At 46.9% G+C, this 6,604-nt stretch overlaps 2 pseudogenes; both read right to left on the bottom strand.

Moving 5' to 3' along the window:
* Window positions 1–245: 245 nt before the first annotated feature.
* Window positions 246–1,318, bottom strand: LOC136470157 (uncharacterized; annotated as a pseudogene).
* Window positions 1,319–1,605: 287 nt separating this feature from the next.
* Window positions 1,606–3,070, bottom strand: LOC136470156 (protein ALP1-like; annotated as a pseudogene).
* Window positions 3,071–6,604: the final 3,534 nt, after the last annotated feature.

Genomic DNA, 6,604 nt, shown 5'->3' with positions numbered 1-6,604 from the left:
ATAAGTTTCTTACAATACCAAGTTCAGCCCAACAGCCAAGGGCTCAAATGTTCCCAAATCCTTGCCTATTGTTAGCCACCCTCCTAGGCAAACTACACCATCAAGGTCAAGTGTCAAAAGAACAAGCAGACTGCACAAAAGGTCCTGTTGTCAAAAGAAGAGAGAGTGGGTGAGGGGGGTGGAGGAACTATACATCTCTACAGTCAACCCCCTCCTAGGCCTTCTAGCCCTTCATGTGTAGTGGAACTACACATAGTAGTTTTTGGCCAGGAAGGTCCTAAGCCAAAGGGCCCTGTGGGCATCACTCATGTTCACAAAGCCCCTGCCTTGGGCCTTGTTGTCCAGGAGGAAGGTGTAGGCAACAATAAGTGCCTCCTCACTGAAGCCAGGCATCTCCATCACAGCAAGGTACAGATTGGCATCAACATGGGCAGGTCCAGTCTCCCTAAGAGCATTGGCCACATTGTTCACAGCATCTGACATGTTAGTCAACATGAGCATCTCCTCCTCAGAGAAGTTCCCTCTCTTCCTCTTTGGGCCAGCAGCTGAGGAGGTAGGAAGCAGTTCAGTGGCCTTGCTATCCCCTCCCTGTTCACTAGGAACTAGTGGTGTGGGTCAAAGGAGGACCATCAGCCTTGGCACCAACACTGTCAGCCTGGTTCTGCCCTAAGGCTTCACCAGACCCAAGTGCAAACTTGCCTGTGGCCATGGCATTAGCAAAGATAGCCTCCATCTCAGTGTAGAACCTAATAGGGCAGTTAAGAAACTCTGCATCTTTAGGATGGTCCTGCAGAGTTGGGCAAATGTAGTTTAAGAAAGGCAAATGTAGGTAGTCAAGGCAAAGACGAGATCAAACTGCTACCTTGCAGTGGCCAAGGTAGTGCTCTTGCTCAAGCATGATAGCATGAGCCTGGTCATCCCAAAGAGCAGCACTAAGGTCCTTCAACTTGCTCACCCTAGCCCATTTCTGCCTCCACTTCCTCAAGTGGTTGTACACTTGAGTTGGGCTAACAACCTCCCCACAGAACTGCTTGAGGGCTTTGGCCACAGAATTCACATCTTTGTCCTTGAAAACCTTCTCAGGCCTGCTACCATCACTAACAAGGGTAGCCATCCTCCTTAGCACAAAGCCAGAGGTGGTGTTGGTCCACCTCATTGCCCTCACAGCCCCATTCCCAGCTACAGGAACAGCAACATCAACAGGGTTTGCTGCACCTGGAGCAGCACCAGCACCAGCACCAGCTGCAACAGGGGCAGCAGCACTAGCACCAGCACCAGCTACAATAGGGGCAGAACCACCATTGATGAGCTGCTCCATCACTGAAAGTACCAGCAACAAACCCACCCTCAAATGCACCTGAATCCATCCTAGGACTGGCATGTAATGAAATCAACAACAGAATTAGTCAAGAACAGGCTGACAACAATATTAACAGTTGTATGAACTAACCACAGACTAACAGATCATGAAGAACAGAATGTTTCAAGAACAGAATGAATGAGGCATAAAATTGGTCTCAGCTTTGTCCACCAAATTATTACATCACCATGACACACATGAGTTCCATAGCAGGGTACAGAAACTAAATTCAAGAACATATTACATCAACTAGTGTTTGTTCCCCTCCCTTCCCACATAGCATTGCAAATGGCATCCCTTATTTCAGCCATGTCAACAGAGTCTTGGTCTAGATGGGCTGAGGGCAGGTTGGTTGGATCAGCAGAAGTAGTGAAACCTTCCTCATCAGGAACTACTTCATCAATGCCAAAACCTAGGATCCAGTTATGCAAAATGGCACAGGCAACTACAAGCTTCACTTGTGTCCTATACTTGTGGAAGGGTTTGTTGTCCAAGATCCTAAACCTGCCCTTCAGTGCACCTATAGCCCTCTCCACAGTCACTCTAAGTGATGAGTGCCTAAGGTTGTAGAGCTCCCTTGCATTGGTGGGCCTGTTCCTTGGGCCATACTCAGACAAATGGTACCTAACCCCCCTGTAGGGAGGTAGGAAACCATTTTTGCATGCATACCCAGCATCTATCCAAGAACATTTTACCTACACAAGACATCTACTGTGAGAGTGTGTGTTAATAGGCCATGGAATATGTAATTAGTGTTGGTGTGCAATTACCTTCTGGCAAACTCAAGCCATCTTCCCTGGCTACAGCATCTGCCAAAACAGTTGCATCATGGGCAGAGCCCTCCCAGCCAGCCAGGACATAAGTGAATTTCAGATCACAATTCACAACTACCATCACATTTTGGGTGGGATCCTTTTTCCTACCCCTAAAAGCTTGTTGCATGCGCCTAGGAACCCTTGCTAGGAAATGAGTGCCATCTATAAAGCCAATGACATCCTAAAAAGCATGGGTCAGTCATTGCAATAGGTCTAATGTAACTAATGAACCCAGGGTATACAATTACCTTAAAATATGGATTCCATGTATGGCTTCCAAGAATCTTTGGGTGAGTGGTAGTGCTAGCTGGCTTTATCATTTCATTCCTAAGCTCACCCACAGCATACAACACCTGATGGAAGTGCTTGTGGACAGTTTGGATGGACCTCCTAAAGGACTGGTGGACAACCCTAAATCTTTGGTTGTGCCCTACAACATGTAAAAACATGGCAACCTGCTCTTCTACTGACACCCCCTCCCTATCAGTGACAAGACTCCTCTCTCTAAAAGTTCTCACTAACTTAAAAAAAGCAACTCTCTTCATCCTAATCATAGAAATACACTCTGAATCAGTGGAATTGTATATCATTCTCAGTGTTCTCTGTCTATGCTGTTCATTTTCATCCCTAATCAGGGCCAGTGCTATAGGATCAGGCAGTGGGGTTTCAGGTTCAGGGGTTTTCCTTTTCAGCCTAGTGGATACAAAGGTAACCATAACAACAGTCAAGGCAGCTGCCTTCCTACACAGCATGTCACGGCTCAAAGACAGATCCATCTACAAGCATGTAAAAATGTAACATGATTTCAGTTAATGAGCCCTGCTAGGCATCAACATGACTGTGAAATGAATGCATGCCAACAAAAGCACGGCTGCATCTTTATGTGATGCCTCCCAGTACTATGTGGACAACATCATCGACCAATGATGGAACAAAAAACTCAGAGCAATAGTAATCAGAAACAGATCAACATCCCTAACAGATCAAGAACAGCAAGGTACAAGTAACACTAACAACTGCATCAAACAGTTATGAACAGCAAGGTACAATACAAATCTGAAACAGATCAACAACCCTAACAGATCACGAGCCCAACAGATCAAGAACAGCAAGGTACAAGTAACCCTAATAGGAGCATGAAGCAGTTATAACAAGTATGAAACCCTAACAGATCATGAACAGCAACGAACAAGAAACCCTAATAGGTTCGAGAAGCACCACAAAAAAGAAGATTAGGGGTCGATTTCACCTTGGCTCGGGGTCCAAACAACGGAGAGGAGGCAGATCTGGAAGTAGAGGATGCAGATCGGGAAAAAGACGAAGCAGATGCGGACGGAGAAGAAGAGGAACACCGCTGCCACGGAGTCCCAGCAGCAGCCGGAGCGGGGAAGCGGCGAAGAAACTCGGCGCCGGTGACCTAACCCACAACCAGCCGGAGGTCGCCGCCGCCGTCGCCACGCACCACAACTCACCGCCGGTCTCTCACGAGGGAGGTGGAAGAGCAAGCACCGAGTGGAAGAAGGAGAGAGTGCAGAGTGGGAACCCGTATATAAAGGCCGGCGAAATCGCCGCCATTTCGCTTCGCGCGCGGCGGCCAGAGCGGGAGCGGAGAGCGGGGACGCGCGCGAAGATGTTTCCCCTTCCCGCCAGAGCCCGCGCGAGCCACCCCGCCGCCGCCCAAAATCGCCCGCGTGCGGCGCAGACGAGCTCGGCTCCGAAGAAACGAGGGTTTCGGTCGTTTCCAGGCGGAGAGGTCGAGTGTTGCTCTGCGAAGCCAGGCTCGCTTGCGGGCCATCGACCACAAACATGGCGTCTTGCAGCCCACGGGCGCAGCCGGGCCTCCGGGCCAGGGTCGCAAACGCGCCCTAGCTGTACACCTGCGCGATCGATCGAGCTCTAGTACTTTGTTCTCCTCTGATTAGTGATTGCATCCATGGCTTCCTACCGGGGTTCTGCCCTATGGCTACTACAATCGTCTAGAATGCTCGCAGCTGGTGCCACCAAACGGTCCGGAGCGTTTTGTGGAAATAATATTTACCGTGCGCCGGCGCCGATGAAGATCCGGCCGGACCGGCAGGGCATGGCTATGGCTATGGCAACGCACAGGAGGATCTCGGCCTCATCTTAATGGAAAGCAAGAGACTCGCATGTCTGGTCCGGACTTATGAAGGTTAAGCAGGCCGGGATTTCTACGCTTCGGTGCCATCACAGTGAAGGATGGGTCACAAATTCGTTTTGGGAGGATATATGTGGTCGGGTGCTACACCACTGCGAGAACAATATCCTTGCCTATATACAACATAGCTGACCCAAACAGATTAATTACCCATTCTGTAGCTCTTAGCACTTCTCCACTAACCTTTCATGGCGTAGAGACAAGGACCCAAATTAGTAGCATGGGACAACCTGGTTACCACGTATTGCTAATATTTCTCTAGGACATGAGCCTGATGTGTTTCACTGGAATTTGTCTCGAACTGGACAATTCTCAGTGAAATCACACTATCAAGCTTTAATCCATATAGACATACCCAACATAAACAAATGTATTTGGAAACTAAGAGCACCTTTGAAGATTAAAATTTTCTTGTGGTACTTACGCCGAGTTGTTATTCTTACAAAAGATAATTTAGCCAAGCCAAACAACATGGTAGTGAAACTTGTTGTTTTTGTCACAAAGAGGAGACAATTAGACACATTTTTTCGATTGTCGGTTTGTCAGGGCTATTTGGTTAATAATACAGGTGGCTTCAGGCTTATCTATTCCTCATTGTGTGTCACACTTGTTTGGCATATGGTTAGGAGGGATTAGCACGGTGTTGAAACCCATTATCCTATTAGGTGTGGCCGTCACTATTTGGTCTATTTGGCTATGTAGGAATGATTTAGTTTTTGAAAAGAAAAAAAATACTCTTCTTTGCAGGTTATCTACTCGGTTATACACCGACTCCATTCATGGGCTATCCTTGAGAAGCCGGATGCACATGATTTGGTTGTGGAGGCTACGCAACACTGGCACGGGTGGCCAAGGTTATATTCTCCTAGGCATATGAGTGGCATTCTAGTCTTCGGATTGAGTGTTTGTAGATTGTGGGTGGCTTGTTTTTTTGTTAAAAGATGTGTGCTTCTTTGTTAGGCAGATGCCAGAAATTTTTAAAAGACTTTTTATTACCTCGATGTAATACTCTTAAAAATTAATAAAATCTTCCTTTGTAAAAAAACCTATGGGAACGATTTTAGGAAATCATCCACCGGTTGAACAACTTCTCTTAAAATCGTCTACTGGAAAAACTTTTTTCTTAAAAAAAATATTTTTATAGAAGTCGTTCGATGTGGGAGAACAAAAAGGCAGAAATAGTTTACGGGGGAAACGACTTGCACCTATCGTTCTATGGAAGAACTATATATCGGCCATTTGATTTTTTTTTTTGATATGCGAATATGCGATGAAGAACCTAGAGGCCTTCAAAAATATTGTAACTTTGGAAATAGATGCTCAAGGTCAAGTATAACCAGGGACGGATCCAGGAAAATGTCTAGAGAGACTTCTTCAACTTCCAAACAGCTTCAGCCTCACCTTAATTAAGGTGCATCCATGGCGAAAATTCCTAGGGGGCTCCATTGGTCTAGCGGCCATAGGGGGGCTAGAGCCCCGCCCGCTGCACCGTTTGATCCATCCTTGAGTACAACCCATTTTACTTATACTAGCAAATATGCCCGTGCGTTGCAACATGATCCTAATTCATTTGTTGCAGGCGGCAGCAACATGGTTGTAGGTAGAGCCGCATGCGAGACACTACGGCCACAGTGAGGTGGCTCAAACCTGCGGCCACGGCACCACGTGTGCACGGTGTCACTGACCATGGCCAGGCAGCCTAGCCGATAGTGTGATGGCCACCGTGCCGAATTATGTCGGCACTGCACCGCGGCACAACGCTCATGCGGGAGACCGGAAGTGTCCATGTCAACATGCACGTAGTGTCTTCAGGCAGCCTGGGTCAGAACTATGTGGCAGCACGCGTGGCCTGAATAAGCGCCTTATTGGTTCTCAGATGCATGGAGGCGACCCAGTGCACGAGCACGCTGGCGACATATGCTCTGGAGACGGTGCCTTTGATGCGACTTGGCTTTCAATAGTTTTTAGGGGTGTTTGATTTTATGGACTAAATTTTAGTCTATGTCACATCGAACGTTCGGATGTTATTTAGGAGAATTAAATATGAGTTAATTATAAAACTAATTACATAGATGGAGACTAATTTACGAGACGAATTTATTAAGCCTAATTAATCCACCATTAGCATATATTTACTGTAGCACCACATTGTCAAATCATGGACTAATTAGGCTTAAAAAATTCGTCTCGTAAATTAGCCACAATCTATGCAATTAGTTATTTTTTTCGTCTATATTTAATACTTCATGCATA

This window comes from Miscanthus floridulus, chromosome 8 (genome assembly GCF_019320115.1).
Source record: "Miscanthus floridulus cultivar M001 chromosome 8, ASM1932011v1, whole genome shotgun sequence".
NCBI classification, from domain to species: Eukaryota; Viridiplantae; Streptophyta; class Magnoliopsida; order Poales; family Poaceae; genus Miscanthus; species Miscanthus floridulus.
Note: the sequence above shows the minus strand (reverse complement) of the source record. Positions and strands in the feature narration are given on the sequence as shown.